Raw genomic sequence first — 23,877 nt, 5'->3', positions numbered from 1 at the left:
GCACCACCCCGAGTCCACCTCTGCTTTGGGGACAAAAGCCTGACCTGGAACGTCAAGATGTGCTGAACGTCGCAGAGGTACTGAGCCATGATGTAGTTTTTGTAGTTGAAAATAGTCATAAAATGTACTATATAACCAGTTTTTGCTGTACTGGTCAGTAGTGTCCAGTATACTCTTGTTGTTATGCTATAGATCTGCAGAACTTTTTCCATCTTACAAAACTGATCTCTACATCCTTTAAAAAACAAGTCTTTATTATTTCTCTCTCTCTAGCCACTAGTATTCACCATTTTACTTTGATATTCTATATATTTGACCACTTTACATACCACATGTGTGTGGAATTCTAAAGCACTTTTTGTGTGTGAATGGTTTATTTCACTGGCATACTGTCCTCAGGTTTCATCCATGTTGCTCCATGTGACAGGGGTTCCCTTTAAAGGGTAAATAACATTCCATTGTGGGTTTCCACCATATTTCATTTACCCATTCATCTGAAGATCAACATCTGTGTTGCTTCCACCTCTTCACTGCTGGAAATAGTGCTGCTGTGAACAGAGTTTGCAAATATCTCATCAAGTCTTTGCTTTGCATTGGGTATGTACCTAGAATTTGGATGACTTGGCCATATGGTAGTTCTAGTTTCAATTTTTTGAGGATCTGCCACGTTTCCCACAGTGGTTGCTGCATTTTATAATCCTAGCAAGGGTGCTCAGGGTTTGAATTTTTCCCCATCCTCAAAAACAGTTGTGATTTTCTGTGTTTTTTTTAATAGAAAAAAAAAAGTGAGAAGAAATGGCACATCCACCACAAAACGTACATAGTTAAGAAGTTGGATTTTTTTCTCAGTAGACATCACTTGTAAATAGGAATGAACTAGGGGCCAAAATGTAAAAGCAAAAAAGAAGCAGCTACGTGTAGTCAGTAATTTCTGGTTTGAATTGTAATTGAATATTGTGGCTTTATATGTATTGTTTTATATTGTACTATTCCCATTACTGATGGTTTGGACTTTAATAAGGAATTCCATAGTTTTTACTGTCACAAAAATGAGATATTTGAACAGTGTATTCGAGAAAGCAATATACTAACTAAAGTGAATGCTTGTATATATTAAGATAGGCTTAAAACTTTTTCTCTAATGGCTTAACTGTCAAATAATTAAAACTTTTAATATCATAGGGTTATAGTCAGCATGCTAGACTGAGAGGTAAACACTGATGTGGTGAGAACAGGTACTGATGCTGTCAGTGTTTAGCACTATGTGTTTAGCTGTGTTTATGCTCCAAAAGTGCAATATTAGACACTAGCTAGATAGGACTGCTGCCTCGTGTAACTCCAAAGAGGAAACAGGATTTGATTAACTGAGTGCACATGTTTCTTTAATTTACTCATATTGTCCTTAGCTTGGATGCAATGCCATGCAGATTTATGTGGCTGCTCTTTTTATTTACTTTACATCACTTTGATTAACACCTTGAATGGAAAGCCAAACATTCCCTCTTCACTGACCAGCAATGGCCCTTTAAATGCAGTAGGAGAAATAAAAATTAAAAAAAAAACCATTTTGTGTGAAAATTGGTGATAACTGGCACTTAAGATCAGAAAAATAGTTCTTTATACTTAGCTGCCTTAAGATGCTGTCTGCCCAAAGCTCTGAAAGACTTTAAGATAGGCAGTAATACTACAATACTACTGAGTTGTTGCAGAATTGTTACATTTGATAATAAAACTTGCCTGTTTAATCTCAAAAAAAAAATGTCAAACTTTTTGTTTCTCTGAAATGTCTTATAACGGGTGATAATGTTGTTGAGTCAAATTTCCAAGAATAAGCAAAAAAAAAAAACTAACTCTTGAGTGACATCCTGGTCTATTCCTCTCTGAGGAATCTTGTGGGAAAAGAATACTGTAGCTCCTGCTCTGTTTCCACATTTCTGTCGGGAAAGGAACCCCGCCTGCCTTGGGTTGTTGGTATTTTTGTCTGTGCTGCCATCCCAGGCCTGCAACAGGGGCTTGCGGCTGTGTTGTAACGTCTGGGCCATGTCTGGGGAGTCCTTCCCACCTGCCCAGCCAGGGACTAGCCGCCCCCTTGAGGAGGCCTCCATTTCCTTCCTATGATCCAAGGCACAGGGAGTACCACCTCCCGTGACCCCACCCTCAGGAGCTCTGGTGGCACGTGCATCCATGAGCCTACCCCTGGGCTGCCTACCCGAGGCCCACCTCTACCCACAGTCCTGTATACGAGTCGAGTAAACAGGATGTCTCTGAGCCCTTGTCCCCAAAGGGCCGGCCAAGGGCTGCCCGCCAACCTGGCTCCATCAATCCTGCATGACCAAGTGATAATTGGTGGGCTCTGCTACCCAGGCCCTCTGCTACCTCCCATCCTGCCACCTGGCAACGGATAGGCCCTTACTGTGAATTGACTACCTGTGGAAATGTGACCAATTAGTGTGAAATGCATGTTTAGCAAATGTTAGGTACTGTATTTGAACCAATAAATGTGAGTTCTTCTGCAAAAAGAAAAGGGTGGGGGGGGGGCTTCCCTGGTGGCACAGTGGTTAAGAATCTGCCTGCCAAGGCAGGAGACATGGGTTCGAGCCCTGCTCTGGGAAGATACCACATGGTGTGGAGCAACGAAGCCCGTGCACCACAACTACTGAGCCTGTGCTCTAGAGCCCGCGTGCCACAACTACTGAGCCCGCGTGCCTAGAGCCCATGCTCCGCAACAAGAGAAGCCACCGCAATGAGAAGCCCGCGCACCGCAACGAAGAGTAGCCCCCGCTCACCGCAACTAGAGAAAGCCCGCGCACAGCAACAAAGACCCAACACAGCCAAAAATAAAATTTTTTTAAAAAGTACTTAATTTTTTTTTTTTAGACAGTAAAAACCCACTTTAATGATGTGGAAGTTGAGGCACAGAGGATGCCAGACCTGACCCAGGCAGACAAGGAGGAAGTCGGGAAGCTGGGTTTCAACCCAGAACGTTCGTCTCCGACCTGACAGTTACCTTCCGTTTGACCGCACTGTTTTCTCCAGAGGAAGACAGCTGAAATCGTGGACGTGCACGGGATCTCGAGAGGAAAGATGGCCGAGAATAGAAGTTGGGGAAAGGCTTGCACTTAGGAGACGAACTCATACAGGAGGAAAAGAGGGAGCGGAACTGAGAGCTGACACTGTCAGGGAGGAAGGGGCTCCAAGGGGCCCTCACAGGGCTTAGTTAACAGCACTTCAGAGGGAAGGTTCAAGGTTCAACGTCAGGAGAAAGTAGAGAAGCAGATGAAAGCTGAGGTGGCACAGCCCACCTGTTAAGATCGGTCAGTGTAAATTAATTCAGCATTTGTAGGACTGTGGGTAAACAGGGACATTTCTGTCACTGTTGGCACTGGAATCTGCTCTTCAAATCAGGCCAGTCTTGAATAGTGAGAACTTTTCAGAAAACTCATCATATCCTTTTGCCCTTGGAGGCGGGGAGAATTTGTCCAAAAAGTGAAGCCAGATGGCGGCACTCCACCATCCCTGGGGTCTTCAGCGCTCTTCCTCAGCCTCCGTTTTCAGCTCTGACTTCCGAATGACTTGGTTCTGTGGAATACTGACCTGGCAGGAGCTGGTGTCGCTGATGTTCTTGATGAAGTGGCTGAGGATTCAGAAGACTCTTGGGTTGGAAGTTGAAGATGAAATGCATGAGGTAGAATGCCTCCTTGAAGAAGTGAGTCCACAGGGCCCTCTGACATCTTCCAAAGGAAGGTCTTATCGGAAGGCTAGGATAATCAGGATGCCACCTGAGTGCTCTGTCCCTCCCCGGCTGATGGTCTGGCCCACCAGAAATGAGTACAAGTTACTACAAGCTGGTGGTGAATATGAGCGCGTCATCCCTGTGGTTTACCAGTTGAAACGACAGGATGGCTGTGAAAGCACTGGTGTCAGCCTCCAAAGAAAACACACTATGACCAAGCCAGAGGGACTGGAGTCCAGGATAGCCTCTCACAAATCATTGGAATGTAACTGTGAGAGATCAAAACCCAAGTTCCCTTGCAAAGTAACAGAGATTTGATGCAGATGTTATAAAGTTTAGGCAATACCCAGCAGCTCTAGAGGAAACAAATTGCTGAGTTCCAGCTTCAAGGAAGAGCTAAATATTGCATCATATGATATCTCTCTTGATTGAACTATTAAAGCATTGTATAAAAAAACAAGAAAATATGACATTGTAAAGCCTTTGGAAATATAAGTTGTAAAACAGCAAATAAACTGAATTGCAAAAGTGAAAAAATATTGATTTTTTTGTTGTTGTTGTTAGGATTGTTTCCTCACAGTACATTCTTCCACTGAGGTTTAAAATTATTTAATTTTCTAAACTGCCGAAGTATGAAACCATTATTTTACTTTCAGATTTATCTTCTCCCTAATCCAGTTTTCGGTTTTCAGTTAGAACTGACATACCGATTTATAGGTGGTCCTTAATGCTCTGATAGGAATATTTGAGACATGAATTATATTCTTGGAACTGTTTTGTACTGATGGGATTGGATTCACATTTTTATGATTGCTGAAAATGAGAATAAGCAAAAATGAACATTTTCAAATACTGTTTTTTATAACTGTGCGTAAACTTTAAAATGTGATTTTCTTAAATTCCAAGGCTGGTTTAATTCAACAAATAAACCATGGTTTTTAGTCCCCCTTTAAATTCTTTGCCACTCAAAACTCGTCATCGCCATTGATTTGGGTTTTTTGTAGGCAGGCTTTTATGACAGTAATACAAGTTGCTCCATTTTGTTCTGACTTTCATCTAAAAATCACTTTACTAATGTTGGAGTTTATGTTACAGAACTGTCAATTTGTACTTTGTGAACTTCACATACCACTCCCTCATCTAGGAGTAATGCTACAGTAATGCTACCATGGCGCCAAGGAATTGTAATTCCTGTATCCACAGTTTTAAAATGTGAATTTTACATAAGAAATAAAAGATCTGAAAAATTTTTTTTAAAAAAGGTAGACAGTACCTACCTTTTTTTTTTTTTTTAAAGTATAATTTCCACTTTATTGTCTTCCCAGGGACAGTATTTCTTCAGTCTTCAAGGACTTAGCTCCTTACATGGGCTTTGGCGGAGGTCATGGGGCAGCACCCACAGGTCTAAATCAGGGTGGAGGTGTTCAGTCCTTCCGGGCTTCCTGAGAACGACTCTTGACTACGTTGCTGTGAATGGCACAACTCACGCAGTAATGCAGTTTCACATACAGCTTGGGAAGCACATAGGCATCGAAAACGCTCATTTCGGAAATGTCTCTGACTGCTGCAGCCTCTACGATGTTCCGAATGACGGATTTCTTAATGGCCTTATCCCTAGGCACACATCCGGCACAGCTGGTGCAGTGAATAGGCTGCACGTGGCTGCAGCCCTTTTTGGCATGACCATTATTCCTTCTTTTCTTGGTCATCTTGGAAGCGAGGAGGTGAGAGAGGTTTAAATATTGTTGATATATATATATATATATATATATATATATATATATATATTGTAGCAGCTTTATTTTCAAGAGTGAAAACCTAGAAATAACCTAAACGTCCATAAAAAGATGAACGGGTAAACTAACAGTGGTACATCCAGATAAGAATGCTACTCATCAAAAAGTAAAGAGATGAGCTATTCGTTTATATCACTGATGAATCTCAAATAATTATGAAACAAAGGAAACCAGAAGAAAAACCCAGTAAACAGTTTATGATTCCAATCAGATAAATTCATGAAAATGCAAACGTATCTATTCTAAGGGAAAGGACATCAGTGGTTACCTGGAGAGGTGGGAAGGGCAAGAAGAGGTAATAATAGGACATGAGGTAAATATGGGCATTATCAGCACTCGGATGATGATTTCCAGGTTCATACCTAGGTGAAAACTTATTAACTTGTAAAACTTCAAACGTGTGCAGTTGAGTACATGTAAATTATACTTTAATATAGCTTTAAAAATTGGCTCAAGATGAAAAAATCTCTATGCCTCACTCTTTTTGGAAAATCGGTTTGGCAACCATATACTGAATCCACCAACTCGCTCCTTCGGCCCTCTGGAGATCAGTCTTCCCTCAGTGGTAGCAAATGTGGAGAGCAATGAAGTACTTGCTGGACACCAGGCCAGGCTCAGCCTCTAAGGGAGAGAGCACCTAACCAACCTGACCTAACTCCGGGCCCAAAAAGGCCTCCTGGGGCCTCAAGAAAGCTTGGGACTTCCCTGGTGGCACAGTGGTTAAGAATCCGCCTGCCAATGCAGGGGACACGGGTTCGAGCCCTGGTCCAGGAAGATCCCACGTACCTCGGAGCAACTAAGCCCATGGGCCACAACTACTGAGCCTGCGCTCTAGAGCCTGTGAGCTGCAACTACTGAAGCCCGCAGGTCTAGAGCCCATGCTCCGCAACAAGAGAAGACACTGCAATGAGAAGCCACGCATCGCAATGAAGAGTAGCTCCTGCTCAAAGAGTAGCCCCCACTCGCCGCAACTAGAGAAAGCCCACACGCAGCAACGAAGACCCAACACAGCCAATAAATAAATTAATTAATTAAAAAGGTAAATGTAGCACTCATGATCCGTTGTATTTCTGCAGCGTCAGCTGTTACTTCTCCGTTTTCATTTCTAATTCTATTGATTTGAGTCTTCTCCCCTTTTTTCTTGATGAGTCTGGCTAATGGTTTATCTATTTTGTTTATCTTCTCAAAGAACCAGCTTTTAGTTTTATTGATCTTTGCTAGTTTCCTTCATTTATTTCTGCTCTGATCTTTATGATGTCTTTCCTTCTGCTAACTTTGGGGTTTTTTTGTTCTTTCTCTAACTGCTTCAGGTGTAAGGTTACATTGTTTATTTGAGGTGTTTCTTGTTTCTTGAGGTAGGATTGTATTGCTATAAACTTCACTCTTAGAACTGCTTTTGCTGCATCCTATAGGTTTTGGGTCATCGTGTTTTCACTGTCATTTGTTTCTAGCTATATTTTGATTTCCTCTTTGATTTCTTCAGTGATCTCTTGGTTATTTAGTAGTGTATTGTTTAGCCTCCATGTCTTTGTATTTTTAACAGATTATTTCCTGTAATTGATATCTAGTCTCATAGCATTGTGGTCGGAAAAGATTCTTAATACGATTTCAATTTTCTTAAATTTACCAAGGCTTGATTTGTGACCCAAGATATGATCTATCCTGGAGAATGTTCCATGAGCACTTGAGAAGTGTAATCTGCTGTTTACATTTTGGATGGAATGTCCCATAAATATCAATTAAGTCCATCTTGCTTAATGTATCATTTAAAGCTTGTGTTTCCTTATTTATTTTCACTTTGGATGATCTGTCCATTGGTGAAAGTGGGGTGTTAAAGTCCCCTGCTATGATTGTGTTACTGTCGATTTCCCCTTTTATGGCTGTTAGCATTTGCCTTATGTATTGAGGTGCTCCTATGTTGGATGCATAAATATTTACAATTGTTATATCTTCTTCTTGCATTGATCCCTTGATCATTATGTAATGTCCTTCTCTGTCTCTTCTAAGAGTCTTTATTTTAAAGTCTATTTTGTCTGATAGGAGAATTGCTACTCCAGCTTTCTTCTGATTTCCATTTGCTTGGAATATCTTTTTCCATCCCCTCACGTTCAGTGTGTATATGTCCCTAGGCCTGAAGTGGGTCCCTTGTGGAGAGCATATATACGGGTCTTGCTTTGGGATCCATTCATCCAGTCTATGTATTTTGGTTGGAGCATTTAATCCACTTACATTTAAGGTAATTATCGATATGTATGTTCCTATTACCATTTTCTTAATTGTTTTAGGTTTGTTATTGCTGGTCTTTTCCTTCTCTTGTGTTTCCTGCCTAGAGAAGTTCCCTTGGCATTTGTTGTAAAGCTGGTTTGGCGGTGCTGAATTCTCTTAGCTTTTGCTTGTCTGTAAAGGTTTTAATTTCTCCGTCGAATCTGAATGAGATCCTTGCTGGGTAGAGTAATCTTGGTTGTAGGTTTTTCCCTTTCATCACTTTAAATATGTCCTGCCACCCACTCTGGCTTGCAGAGTTTCTGCTGAAAGATCAGCTGTTAACCTTATGGGGATTCCCTTGTATGTTGTTGTTTTTCCCTTGCTGCTTTTAATATTTTTTCTTTGTATTTAATTTTTGACAGTTTGATTAATATGTGTCTTGGCGTGTTTCTCCTTGGATTTATCCTGTATGGGACTCTCTGCGCTTCCTGGACTTGATTGACTATTTCCTTTCCCATATTAGGGAAGTTTTCAACTATAATGTCTTCAAATATTTTCTCAGTCCCTTTCTTTTTCTCTTCTTCTTCTGGGACTCCTACAACTCGAATGTTGGTGTGTTTAATGTTGTCCCAGAGGTCTCTGAGACTGTCCTCAATTCTTTTCATTCACTTTTCTTTATTCTGATCTGTGGTAGTTATTTCCACTATTTTATCTTCCAGGTTACTTATCCATTCTTCTGCCTCAGTTATTCTGCTACTGATTCCTTCTAGAGTATTTTTAATTTCATTCATTGTGTTGTTCATCATTGTTTGTTTGCTCTTTAGTTCTTCTAGGTTCCTGTTAAACATTTCTTGTATTTTCCCCATTCTATTTCCAAGATTTTGAATCATCTTTACTATCATTACTCTGAATTCTTTTTCAGGTAGACTGCCTATTTCCTCTTCATTTGTTTGGCCTGATGGGTTTTTACCTTGCTCCTTCATCTGCTGCGTATTTCTCTGCCTTCTCATTTTGCTTAACTTACTGTGTTTGGGGTCTCCTTTTCGCAGGCTGCAGGTTCATAGTCCCTGTTGTTTTTGGTGTCTGCCCCCAGTGGGTAAGATTGGTTCACTTTGTGTAGGCTTCCTGGTCGAGAGGACTGGTGCCTGTGTTCTGGTGGATGAGGCTGGATCCTGTCTTTCTGTTTGGCTGGACCGTGTCCGGTGGTGTGTTTTGGCATGCCTGTGAACTTATTATGATTTTAGGCAGCCTCTCTGCCAATCGCTGGGGTTGTATTCCTGTCTTGCTAGTTGTTTGGCATGGGGTGTCAGGCACAGGAGCTTGCTGGCCATTGAGTGGAGCTGGGTCTTAGCGGTGAGACGGAGAGCTCTAGGAGAGCTCTCGCCAATTGATATTACATGGGGCTGGGAGGTCTCTTGTGATCCAATGTCCTGAACTTGGCTCTGAACCACCTCAGAGGTTCAGGCCTGATACCTGGCCAGAGCACCAAGACCTTCTCAGCCACACAGCCAGGTACGTGGGGAGTTTCTTGCCTTTTGGGAGGTCTGAGGTCTTCTGCCAGCGTTCAGTAGATATTCTGTAGGAGCTGTTCCACATGTAGATGTATTTCTGATGTATTTGTGGGGAGGAAGGTGATCTCCTCGTCTTACTCCTCTGCCATCGCAAAGGTCCCCCTCAAACTCTTTTTCAAAGTCGTAGCACTTGCACTTCCACTGTTCACTGGCTAGTGCCATCAGTCTCCAAGTCACATCTCCCACCTGCATCGGTCGCCTCCAGCACAACTGTGTTGGTGCTTGCTGATTCCATCACCACCACTGCCCCAGTGAGCCCGTGGGGGGCCCCCAGGTGAGCTGGGATGCAGAGATATCCCTCTGTGGCCTGCTGAGGCTCATTCCCCAATGGGAAATGGTTCATTAGAACACTCAGAACACCAAGTACATCTGCAGCTGTTCCTGCCCCTGATTTTGCCATAAAGATCCTGACCTTCAGGGGCACAGAGGGACTCGCCCTTGGCATCCAGGAGCTAAATCTCAAATGTTAACCAGCTTTATCTTCTCATCTCCTAAAGACCCAAAAAACAAACAAACAAAAAAAACCTAATGCATTCTTAAAGGTCATTGACAAAGACTATGAATCCTTCTTAATGCTCTAGCATTTCAACATGTCACAGCCTTATTAAACCCTATAAAGGAAAATTCACAAATTAATTCTGCCACTAAAGAGAAGCCCCAGGGTGAAAACTCAAATCCCGACAATTGAGAGTAAGACTCCTTAGACAAGAAAGTTTATAAATATCATCGGTGGGTAGAGGGGTGGTAGGATACCCTCCGTGAGGTAGATCCCCAGAGTTACTATCTCACTAATATAGTTTATTCTGTCCCCATTTCTCCAGCTTCACAGTCGCAATTTGCACCTATCTATGAGGTGCCCCGATATACCCTCACTCAATTACCTGTGGGCTACATCAATATCCACACCATGGGGGACTTCCCTGGTGGTCCAGAGCTTAAGACTCCACGATTCCACTGCAAGGGGCACAGGTTCGATCCCTAGTCAGGGAAGTAAGATCCCACATGCTGCAGGGCATAGCCAACATATATATATATATATATATATACACATATATATATATGTCCCCACCATGTATGCAGACAGGACCTTCATGGGTTTGCTCTGTTCTCATACACCAGCTATGGCCTTTGACTGCCAATAGTCTACCGAGGCCAGAAACTCATGAAGTTATTGCACAAGACATTCAAACTGTGGTCCAGATTTTGACTAACCACAGTTGGGTCACCGCACCCCAAAAGATCCAAGACTCTACCACCTCAGTTTAATTTGGGGGCATCATTTGGTCCCCAGAAGGCTGCTCCAAACCATTTCCAGTCAATAACCCTACTTCCCAGCCTCTCAAGCCCAACATCTACTTGCCTATTTGGCTTCTGGAAGCAACATACATCCCGTCTACTCATTTCATTAAGATCTATTTAGGCAATCACAAGAAAATCAGGTCAATCTGAATGGAGGTCACCCCAATGACAGGCCCTGGAGGCCACCCCAAAAGCCACCCAGCTAACAATGCCACCAGTGACATCTGGTGGTTTCTTTACTGTGGAAACTCTACACACTCATTCTCATGCTTTCTGGAGTCTCCTTGCCCGAGAAAGACGGCCCCTCACCTGGCCCCACAGGCCACTTGCAAGGTCCCCTGAGTCCAGGAGAAAGCGAATCCGTTTATTTTAAGGACAAGAGCACCACCACCCCATGTGAATCCACCGGAGAGTTACTTCTTTCCATCCCACTGCCAAGACATGGTAGATAAAGGATGGGCCACAAGGTCAGTCACATGGGCACTGGAGGAGTCCCTCAATAAACGTATGTTTATTGCCCATATTTTTACAGACTCCCTGGTGGCAGCTAATGGGTCCACTGTTTGGTCTAACCAACAAGCACAAACTAGATTTCATATTCAGGATTGTTCCCTATGGGGCCCTTGCACACTGGGAATATATTATTGTTTTAATATACTATATTAAAGTTTCCCATGACTCAGCTCATTCGGAAGGTCCCATGGAAAAGGCTCACTTTAATGCCATTGCTGACCAACTTGCTCACATTTATTAAGTAAACTCATATAACACTTCCATTTCCTTGGCTCTAAGGGCCCAGTCATTGCGGACCTTGGATTCTTAAACATGGTATCAAACACCATGGTATCCCAATGCCACTGGCTGTAACCAAAACTTTAGCCTCCCAATGCGATTTCTGTGGCCTGTTCTGTCCTGGCATCGTGGCCAATGAGGATTATACCAAAGGAGCAAATGTCCCTTCATTCATTAGCAAACTGATTGTATTGAGCTGTTGCCCCAGTTTATGGGCATAAGTCACTATGGCCTCACAGTGATTAATACTTATGTGGGCCTACTTTGGGTTTATCCTTCCCAGTATGCTACTGCTGACACCACTACTGTAGGTCTCACCAAAACTCTGTTAGTTCCCTTTGGGTGCCCAGATATTATCCACTCTGATTGGGGTACACGCTACTCACTCAGTGTAGTCATGAGTCTTAAAACAGGCATCACTGGGAATTCCATTCTTCCTATTGTCTACAGGCAGCAGTCCTAATAAAGAGTCCTAATCAAGAGACATATGACCTATTCAAAGACACCCTCATGATATTACAAAATGGACAGTGGTCTCCCAAATAAACCTCTTTTGCCCTCTGCCATAGTTACCTGGAACTCTTGACTTTTAAGCCTTACGACATCCTACCAAAATGTAGCAAGGGTCCCTCTTCTCATTCTAGCCATAAAAGAGAACACTACTCACCTCCAGATCTATTAAACCCAAGAATTCCCTTTCCCACTTAATAACACCTGCCCATTCTGCCATTCTTTCTCAAACCTGGAGCCCAGATGAAGGCAGATAAAAAAATGGGACCTGCTGAAAATGAGGGACCTTCCCCCCTAAGCAGACTATTCTATATGCCTTAAGAAAGCTGTCTGCCAAAGACTGCTGCCCTCCCCTGTCCCCGAAATGACCATTTTAAAGGTCAGCTAACTACAGGTCCCCCTTTGTAGGAAACAGATGTCTTGGTGCCTTCTTTTAAACTATAACAGTGGGTCTCATCATACACTGTGGTATTAGAGACACACGTTTACGTATTTTCAACTGTAAAACACAGGCTCAACATTCCCTGTCACTGTGCATCTTTCTATGAGGAAAGAAAGATCTTAACTTTGTTCCCAGCACCAACATTCTTCAATAGGAGGTCAGCTCTGGCTCCACTGATTATGGCAATTTGAATGAGGGATTGTTACAGGACTCACGATGGCAAGGCTCATGGCTTTCATAATAAGAAAAAATGAGAAATGACAACTCCTGGAGCCAAAGGGATACTGATTTTTTGTCACTCTTGTAATAATTCCTCAAATGTAAAGTCCTTATGGACTCATAAGGCGTCTACAAAACTCCTGTGTACTCACTATTCTCTCCCTCTCTCTCTTTCTCTCTGTTCCTGAATTTTTCCTGGAGAGCTATCCTCCCCTCCCCCACCTCGGGACATCCCACTTTGTGTAATAAACCTTTCTTGGGTCATAACAAGGAATACTGTCATGAGCTTCAGGAGGGAGCTGCCCCACTCATGGTGGAACTACTAGAAGCGCCATCACAACAGGTGTGAAGGGGAGACCTCACTGTGGTTTTGATCTGTATTTCCTTTATGACTAATGATGTTAAACATTTTTTTAATATGCTTATTGGCCATTTTTTATCATCTGTATATCTTCTTTGGTGAAATGTCTATTCAAATCTTCTGCCCATTTTTGAATTGAGTTGTCTTCTTGTGAGAGCTCTTGATATAGTCTGCATACAAATCTTTTATTGGATATACAATTTGCAAACATTTTCTCCCAATCTGTGGGTTATCTTTTTAATATTCTTAGCGGTGTATGTGGAAGCACAAAAGCTTTTAATTTGATAAAATATAATTTACCAATTTTTTCCTCTATTGATTACACTTCTGGTGTTGTATCTCAGAACTCTACCTAATCCGAGGCCACGAAAATTTTCTGTGTTTTCTTCTAGAAGCTTTATGGTTTTAGCTCTTAAGGCTATGACCCATGCCGAGTTAATTTTATGTGTACGGTGTCAGGTAAGAGTCTAAACTCATTTTTTTGCATGTAGAGATCCAGGGGCATGTAGACAGTACCCTCACTCCACCATCTGGAAGTCCCGCCTCTAAACTTGTTAATTAATTTAAATAAGTTTCATTTTAAAGAATTTGTTACACTGAATAAAATTCATAGATTTCTAAATTACATTTACAAAATTAATTACATTTATTTAAAAAAACCCTGAAAGTTCCACATCTGAAACTACCCCAAACACCAGCCCTCTACTGATTTTTATTGTTTTCATAGTAAAGATGATATAAAACAATCTTTTAAATGTGATACATGTCTTATTCTCACCACTCTTGAGAAAAATGGAGGAAATCCTATAGTGTTCAAAATTCTGTAAAATCTACACTTTTTTCAGATTGCTAGAGCTTTACTAAGAAACCAGCCTATAGTTCACATACATGAGTAGTTAATACACTATACAATCAATTTTTATGTGGTGACCATCTAGCTTAGAATATGCATCTTGGTTTAAAAGGATTTTCCATCAGCAGTCCAGCATAAATATGAGGAACAGTAAATCCTTGCTTTGGCCATGCATTTTTTTAAATCATTATTTACCTAAAGTTACATTTCTGTGAAAAGTTTCCAATGCTCTGTGAATTTTCAAAGAGTTCTCAAAACCCCACAGAAGCAGCAGTTCTATGATGGACTGCAGAGATAAATGATCACTAATCTCTAAATTTTTTATTAGAAAAAAATTCTCCTAAGAGTACAAGTATCATAAAAGTTCCCGTCTACTTATTCAAATTCTTTGTTAATGTATCAATATGTTCTCCCTTTAAGAAATGATTGCAGATATGAGTTTTCAACCCTCCAGTTTTAATCCATCCTCCAATTACAACATTTTATTTGATATAATCACACACAACCACACAATTATAAATCAGGTTTTGCTAACATTGGTATTTTACCAAGGGAAGCTCGTTAAATGGCTCTCTTGCAATGCAACATGGTAACGTGTACCTTCAAAAACCTAGTACCACTACTGACACAAGGCAAGAGGACTCGAGTCCTAACACACTGGGGGTTCCAGATAACTGTGGTGAAAGAAACAGACAAGACACAGACCTCACCGAACTTCAATCTATCTCATGAATAAAATTCCCCAGACACGGAAAACATGAGTATTTTGCAGCCCCAAAATAAACAGGGAGTATTGGATAAACTCCCAAATCGGAAACACAAAAATGTGCCCACAAACTTAATGTGCAAATAGTAAAGCTATGGTGACAAATATAAACAAGTAAAATATTTCAGGATGTTCCCCTGAAATAACAAAGTAGCACATATGCTCTAAAAAAATACACGGCAGACACAAAATTTTGGATCACACATTATATCACACAGAGTAAGGAAATAATGAGGTATAATCTCAAAAAGAATATACGGAATTTTGCGTATATCCTCCTGAGACAGCACGTGAGGGTACCCTTGAATCCAACTAAGATTCTAGGAACCAGTGAGAGATTTTAATCAATTTCAAAATTAATGGTCTTTACAACCTACAACCTTAGTTTTTTGGAATACCACAGTTTAGAAATTATGTGTTAGAGAATTCTAGTGTTTTTAGAACTAAGAACTGTAACTAACAAGATAATGGAAATTATTCTTCAATAATTTCAAAAGCTCAGGTTATGCCCTATAAAATTATCTTTAGAAATAATATGGATATGACTGTTCCCAAGAAATTACTGACTGATTATCTACAGCATGTATTCTTAGCATGTTCGTGGAACAAAATAAAGTTTTTTAAATCTGAAAGTACAGAGAAGATAGATTTAACTGCCCTGGATAAGCTAGCTCTCTTACTGAGTACAGATAAGTATACTAAAGCCATAACCATCTTCTTAATGGCAAAAGGAGACATGAAACAAGATACCAGGATGCAAGAACACTTCCCTAAAATTTACTCAAAGCATCAACTGCTCTTTAAAGAGCCTCTTTTTCGGCACCTAAATGAGAGGTCGCAGAACCTTTGCACCCTGAAACCACAGAGCAGCTTCTGCTAGTGGCTCTAAAAAGAGTAACTTCTCCTGGCAGATGAGGAGATATATTTATTTCCTTTTCTTCTCGTCACATCCCTTCTGCTGTGTCCTAGCCTCACCTCTCAATATTTCCTCTGTTAGCACCTAATCCTTCAAAATGCTTGTGCTTCTCTATAACTCCTGAAAAAACAAAAAAAAACTTTATTCCTTCCCCAGGCAGTCAGGCTTTTTTTCTGTTGTTTCATCCTAATGCCAGCTGGTTCAAGGAATATGTCTATGAAGGGCACAGTGAATTAATACACAAGTCCAGACAGCGCTAAGGCCACCTTGATATACATTGCAATGGAACCACTGGATGCAAACAGTATTGTCTGCTGACTGCCTAATGTCAGCTCTGAAGTCTTAAAAGAAACACCCCGGCGCTTGGTGAAGAGAGGCCCTGTCAAGCAGGCAATGGAGTGATATGAAACAGAAAATTAAATTCCATCTCCGACCACCTGTGAAGTGAGAGTTGGGCCAATCACACACCATTTCTTCCTAACTCCTGATCCCCTGTCCACTTACCCTACAAATCAAAGGAAAGAGCAGAACATTTCTTCATGTCTTGCAGGTTCATCCTGGCTTTGCTGTCCACGTGTCAATATGGCCACAGAAGCCTGGCAGAGACCAGAGGCTGTGTTCTGAAGCCCTCTCTCTGGGTTGCCTCCCCCTGGGCAATTGCGCCCTGTAGCTTACACCAGACCAGAGCAGCCAGAGACATGACACAGGCACCAGGGAACGAAGGGACTGAAAAAATGTCACTCTGGGAGGCACCACACATCCATTTTCAAACAGGGAACACCAGAAGTGCCGAAATGGAGAACCCCTGTATCCCTTTAAAAGAAGAGCTGCAATTAACACACAGGACTGGAAAGGAGGGAAGGAGGCAGAGTGTAAGACGTAAAGCCTCATTTCAAATGAGCCCAGGGACCAGACGCCAAGCAACTTTAAAACATACTGAATTTTCAAAATCAGGACACACAGAGTACCATTACTTCTAAAAGCAAAGAAGATACCAATTCTCACAAGCAAAATTTAATAGCCTTCATCTACTTGGAGGGCGGGGTGCAGAGGAAAGGGGTAAAAGGGTGAAAATCCGCTGTTCCAGAGTTATGTGTAGCTCTACAGCCTTTTTTTTACAACCTCTAGCTCACGCTCATCTTGAATTTTCTGAAGCTCGCAGTTATGATCCCAGTGTGACAGTAGCGAGTCAACAAGGCCTGATTCTCCCTCTTCCAGACTATTTACACTCTTACGGAAGTACACAAGTCTACACAGAATGACAGCCACACATTTTCATGGCAACAGATAGCTGCTTTAGAAATGTGTCAGGTTGGGAGAGGAAAAGTTATTAGTAATAGGGCATCACATGGAGAAATTACCAGCAGCTGATGTAAATTTTCACCCCTGAAACAGAGCAGGTCTAGGGAGAAAAAAAAATTAGAGCGGTTTTGATCTTCCTCCCACTGCCCGTCTTTATTTACCTGAGCATGGAGAGCCTGCCCCAACCAGAAAATCAGGTGGCTGCTCCCACACAGGAAGGACCTGCTTCCTGAGGCAGCAGAAACTGGTTTGGGTGCTGCTGTACCACTGCTTATGCACTGCTGTCTTTCTACAGCCTCTTGAGATTATACCACCACCATATCATAGCATATCACATCATAGCATATCATACTATACCATATATTATATCTTTACCATAACATATCATATCATTACCATATTATACAATACCATATCATACCATACCATATCACATCATTCCACACTATATCCTATCATACTATACTGTATCATTACCATATCATTTCCATATCATGCCATATCATATCATATCATATCATTTATAAAGCAGCACTGAGGGAATGGAAGGGGATAGAAAGGGAATCAGCCATCTCACACACCCTGGAATGTGAAGTGGGTGGCAGATATGCGGAGAGCCCCAGGAGCCCGGCCCTTTCTGGATTTCCGGTGACACGTCACCCACCATCCCTGGCAGCCACAGAAGCCCAGGTTGATTAGGATCACTCAGGAATATACGCACTTTTTGACAGTCATGAGGTCAACACACAGGAACAAGAGATAGATTTAAGGTCCAGTATTTAAAAAGTCAAATTAGTAAAATTTATGTTACCTGTGTTTTGCCAGATTTGTTTTTTCAGTTCAAATTTTTAAAAAATCAGACATTTGTTTAAGGGCTAAATGGCTCAGTCTCTCATCTGGTGGACGCTCTAAGAAGGGGGATCTTTCAGCCCTTGGTGGGAGCCACTAGGGGTTCTAAGGCATTCTTTCTGATGAGCACAAGGTCAGAGGAAGGACTCCTCATTTGGGGATATATAAATTAAAAAACAAGCCCCCCAGGAAGGATAAATTAGGAGTATGGCATTAACAGATACACATCGCTATATATAAAACAGATAAACAACAAGGATTTAATGTATAGCACAGGGAACTATATTCAATACCTTGTAATAACCTATAATGGAAAAGAATCTTAAAAGATATATATATATCTGAATCACTTTACTATATACCTGAAACTAACACAATATTATAAATCAACTATAGTTCAGTTAAAAAAATAGGAATTAGAATAATACCTACCTCATCAGTTCTATTGCATGCAATAAATAAATTAACATATGTAAAAAAAGCCTCCCAAGTTATAAAACTTATTAAAAGATTCTCTAACTTAGGGATAGAACATTATTCTTAAGATGCAGAGAAAAATCATACTTCAGAAAAACATTTACTATAAAAAACAGAAGAAACCTTTAGAAAGCATTTGCTTCATGTTCTCAAGAATATACAAGAAAATATGAAGAAATGGAAGGTGGGGTTTAAAACGTGACTTAGATGCTTTCTAAGATATAAACTGAGCTGATAAGAAGCAGGCTGAAAGAAGGAAAAAATTGTAACATCTAAAAATGTAACAGATATACTGTTTTAGACAGGGCAAAACAGAATTGACACGAAGAGAAAAATAATTCAGGAATGTAGAGGACAAATTTGAGAAGCCATACCAGAGAGCAGAGGAAAAGGACAAAGAGAAAAGCAGACTCAGAAAGAGAAGTGAAGTTGTTTACACGGGACAGGGATGGTGGGTAAGAGGTATAGTGATGGAAGATAGAAAGTGAAGACTGTCCTCTCAAAATAAAAGCAGACTCTGTGGAACACATCGAATAATCAAAGGTATACTACACAATTTTTTAAATTTAAAAATAACCTGGTTAGTGGATTAAAAATGCTTATAGACAAAATTAATCAAAAAGGTAGTTGCAAAGACATAGCACTGTGAAGTTTTAAAATTTTCAGTTTAGGAAAAAATCCTGACAGGATCCAGTAGAACAATCAAATAGGTTACTTTTCAAGAAATAATATCACCTTCATTTCTCTCTCAGAGTCCTAACAGCCAGAAAATAGAGGAACACCTTACAAAGGTTTTAAGATGAAAATTTTTAAAAAGTGGAGTTGTGATGCAATAATTCACTACTCATGGATGAAAAATAAGAACTGCATTCTTAAATATCTGAAGTTTCAGAAACATTACTATCCACATTCCAGAGCTAAAACTATTAGAAGAAAGAAGACATGCCAACTGACCAAGAAAGGAATGGAAACAAAGAACTAAAGAAATGAGGAGAGGATCATTTACAGACAAATGTCAAACACGGAAAAGAGAATCTAAATGGTATTTTTAGATTTGTAAGCAATCGTTTAATTCAAATTTAAAAAATAGTAATTTTCAAAGGAGAAAGTATATAATAGAATAATAGTAACTTAATAAAAAAGCCCACCCCTTTTGCCATGTGCTAAAAGAAGTTCTAGAAGGAGGAAAGATTTAAACATTTTAAAATGAGAGATGTCCACTTATCTCAGGGTACTAAATATATCAATAAATTATCAATAAATTAATCAATTCAAAAGCAGAATTGACAATAAAAAGTAGATACAAGTGACACGAAAACAGAAAAGTTGAAAACTTCTACAGATTAAATAAACACAGACATAATTAAATGTTAACTATATTAGAAAGCCAATTTAAATGCATGATAAATAAAACTTTGATACTTTTGACGCTTATAAACCTCTTGTAAATCAACAAGTAACTAGAATATCTGTATAGTAAAACAGACAAGGCTATGAAGAGCCAATTTAAAAAAGGAAGATGAAGAGGGTGTGGAGAACAGGGAGCCCCTCCTACACTGCTGGTGGGAATGTAAGTAAGTTGGTGCAGCCACTGTGGAGAACAGTGTGTTCTTCAGAAAACTAAAAATAGATTTACCATACGATCCAGCAATCCCACTCCTGGGCATATACCCAGACAAAATTATAATTCAAAAAGATACATGCACCCCTATGTTCATGGCAGCACTATTCATAATAGCTAAGACATAGAAGCAACCTAAATATCCGTCGACCGATGAATGGATAAAGAAGATGCAGTACATATATACAATGGAATACTACTCAGCCATAAAAAAAGAACAAAATAATGCCATTTGCAGCAACATGGATGCAGCTAGAGATTCTCATACTAAATGAAGTAAATCAGAAAGAGAAAGATAAATACCATATGATATCACTTATATGTGGAATCTAAAATATGGCACAAATGAACCTATCTACGAAACAGAAACAGAATCATAGACATAAAGAACAGACTTGTGGCTGCCACGGGTCGAGGTGGGGAGAGGGATGAGCTGGGAGTTTGGGGTTGGCAGATGCAAACTATTACATTTAGAATGGATAAACAACAGGGTCCTACTGTATAGCACAGGGAACTATCAATATAGCCAATCTAGTGGGATAAACTATAATGGAAAAGATATTAAAAAAAGAATGTCTATATGTGTAAAACTGAGTCACTTTGCTGAACAGCAGAGATTGGCACAACTTTATAAATCAACTATACTTCAATTAAAAGTTTTTTTTTAATAAAATATTTAAAAGAAGATGTAAATAGTCAACAAACATCTTAAAAATTAAACACAATGGTAAACAAATAAATACATATTAAGACAACAGTGAAATACTATTCTTGAGTATGAAATTTTTAAAAGTGAAAAGAAACTCTAATGCACAGAACTGGCAAGAATATGAGACAATGGTCACTCTCATATACTGCTTACAAAAGAATAAGTTGGAACAACTATTGTGGTTGGACAAGTCATAGCAACATTTTAACATTTTCACATATTCTTTGACCAAGCCCCTCCACTTCTAGGAATTTATCTGAATAATCAACATTGTGTGTAAGGCTATAAATCTGTTCATATTAGAATACACATCAAAATCAAAAATAATAAACAACTGAAGTGACCAAAGGGAAGAATAAATAAATTACAGTATGTACATACGTTCAAACACCATGCTCTAAAAATTATGTTGCAGAAGAATACTAATGACATGAAGAAAAGCTCCGATGTTGTTAAAAAAAAGTTACTAATCCATACCAAAATATGCATAGCAAAATTACTAGATATGTGCATATAAAATTACTGAAAATATGAACACTAGCATTTTTTTGGACACTGAAATGACAGGTGGTTTTCCTTTTCGGTGTGTTCATCTAAAAACATACAATAAAATCTCTGCAGTAATGCTCCCTACAATAATATGAGTTGGGATATAACATGACTGACTTTTGATGTCTGCCCTTTACTGAACCCCAGTTCTCAAGAGGGACAAATCAAGTTCTACTGCAGGGAGAAAGGGTCACAGGGAATGGAAAGAAAGGTCATTAATGGAAATAGCAGGCGAACCTCTCTAGGAAAGCAGAGAAGTGGAAGTGGGATTCCCACAACTCTGGTGGACTTCTAATCCAGTCCTCCCAGACAGGCCAGTGAAAGAGGCACCAACTCAGCAGGACATTCAAAGAACAGTGGCTTCTGTCCAGAAAGTCCCAGCCAGCCACAGGATCCTGAATCATCACCATGGATATTAAAGCCAAAATGGACACTGCCACTAAAAGGTGGCAAATCATAACCGAGACTTAGATAATTCCCATGGAGGGACCCTGGAATTCCAAGCCAGATAGTTACACACACTTGCTCTGGCCATGTCATTAAGGTCACAATAATCCAATCTCTCATGTCTAATGACTGAATATTTGGGAGCTCACTTATAACATTATGGCTGGATTTTATTTGGTGTCTTTTATAATCAAAAATGAAATTAATATTATTTAAGAACACATATTAAATTAATATTTAAGGAAAAAAATTCCAACCACTTGGAAATTTATAAGTACTCTCCTAAAAGACAGGCTGAAAGCTAGGCCTCCTGCAACAAACAGACAAGCTGTGAATGCAAAGGAAAAGTTCTTGAAGGAAGTTAAAACTGCTACTCTGGGGGTGGGGAAGACCACTTTCCTAAAGAACTATGGACGTAAAATTAAAATGTTCTAATGTAATTATAAATAATTTAGAATATATTTTTAAAAACCAAAACACTATGTATCCAAATTTACAGAACAGGTGCAAAGCTGCATTCAAAGGAAAATGCATAGTAGTAAATATTGTTACAAAGAAAAAGGGAAAAATTGATAAATGAAGCATTCACTTTCAAAACATTAAGTTGGGGCTTCCCTGGTGGCGCAGTGGTTGAGAGTCTGCCTGCCGATGCAGGGGACACGGGTTCGTGCCCCGGTCCAGGAAGATCCCACATGCCGCGGAGTGGCTGGGCCCGTGGGCCATGGCCGCTGAGCCTGTGCTTCCGGAGCCTGTGCTCCACAACGGGAGAGGCCACAACAGTGAGAGGCCCACGTACCGCAAAAAAAAAAAAAAAAAAAAAATTAAGTTGTAAAAAAAGGAATGATATTTTAAGATTACAAAAACACAAAGGAAAAAACAAACCAAACAAACCAAAAAAAAAAAAAAACACATAAAGGAAATAGAACACGGAAATACATCAGAAGTGAGAAATAAATCCAAGAGCTGTTTGTTTGAAAAACAAACAAACCAATGACGCATATTGACAAAGTTTACTAGAAAGAGAAACAACCCATTGTGATGGGGTCATATTTTGAGAATTGTTAGTATATTTTTCTCTTTTGTCTTTCTGACTTTGACATGACTTTTCCCTAGTTATTTCGAAGCATTCTTTGGAGGAGTATAAAGAGATAAAGACTTTTTCCTAAAAGAATGCAAAGAGAAAGAATAAGGTGATATTCAGCTTTGGACAAGCGAAATAGGATTTGCTACAGCCCCAAGAAAAGATTCTCTAACTTCCTCCCATTATGCCTCTTTAGCACATTAACTACCTTACCTGCAAGACTCAGCTCCTGGAGCTTTCCCAATTTTTTTTTTTTTTTAAATCCCAGTCCCCACAATGTACCCTTAAGGCTCAGGTTTGAGTCAGGACAAAAAAAAAGAAACTATGATGCAGGAGAAGCCTGCACATTTCCAGCCTAGAGCAAAGATGGAAAGAGGAGAAAGAAAGGAAAGAGAGAGCTTTGGCTTAGAGAAAGGTGAGGGTAACAACAAGGGTAGAAGGGGCTATGTCTCCTCCCCCAACTAGGACTCTAGAAAAAGACCATTTCTTGGGCAGTGTTCCACCGCAAAACTAACTTAACACAGGGTCACATCCACTTTGTGGGGCAAATAGAGGGAGGTCCTGATACTTAAGTTTCCTGAACCAGCCTTGGTCCGTGTATGTTTAGATAGGGCCCCAAAACAGTGGGCAGACTGGCTGGAACTAGCCAGCTAGAACTGGGTGAGGTAGCATTGTAGCAAATGTTGCAGTGGACAACTCAGGATGGAACTAAAAGAGAATCTTCAGTGGATCCCTGAAATGTAGCATTAATGGGAACTCAGGTGAGACCAAGACAGCGGAGAGTACCAGCAGGTGGAAGGCCTGAGGGAAAAGAATGAGCCACAAACTGCAGCTTTCATCGCTGGCTATCATCAGGTTAGCCATCCAGCAGATGGGAAATGGACAACATCCCCTTGGAGAGTAGAGGGTCAAAGGATACCATGATCATGAACCCCACCTCTTAACTCTACCACCGAACCTCAGCCCCTCTCCCCCTTAGATCTGGGTATCATCTGAAAGTCAGAAAAGATGGTGGAAACAATCTGAAAGAGTGAGCATTTGCTCCCAGAGAGAATAAACATACCAGAAAGAGTTGCTTAAGTTGGCACATCTGACTAAGCTTTAACCTGGACACACACACACGCGCACACACACACACACACACTCCATCTTGCCCAGCACCTGTGAAAGACTACACAGCAGGGGGATTAAGAGTGTGGGATTCTGGATCCACATGGCCTGGGTCTGACTCCTGGGTCCACAGTTTGTCAACTCTGTGACTTTGGGCAGTTGACTCCACCTGCCTGTGCCTATTTCCTCATCTATAAAGTGAGGATCTTAAGAGTTTCTCGTAGTATTTTTTTTTTTTTTTTTTTTTTCGGCACTGGGGCCTCTCACTG

At 40.4% G+C, this 23,877-nt stretch overlaps 1 protein-coding gene and 1 pseudogene across 1 annotated transcript in view; both read right to left on the bottom strand.

The window, feature by feature from the left end:
- Positions 1 to 23,877, bottom strand: part of ST8SIA6 (ST8 alpha-N-acetyl-neuraminide alpha-2,8-sialyltransferase 6) — a 137,453-nt gene that overhangs the window by 109,224 nt on the left and 4,352 nt on the right. The window lies entirely within an intron of this gene.
- LOC103080697 (40S ribosomal protein S26 pseudogene) lies at positions 5,095 to 5,442 on the bottom strand (annotated as a pseudogene).

This window comes from Lipotes vexillifer, unplaced genomic scaffold (genome assembly GCF_000442215.2).
Source record: "Lipotes vexillifer unplaced genomic scaffold, Lipotes_vexillifer_v1.1 scaffold534, whole genome shotgun sequence".
Classification (NCBI taxonomy): domain Eukaryota; kingdom Metazoa; phylum Chordata; class Mammalia; order Artiodactyla; family Lipotidae; genus Lipotes; species Lipotes vexillifer.
This window is presented reverse-complemented; position numbering and strand designations above follow the sequence as displayed.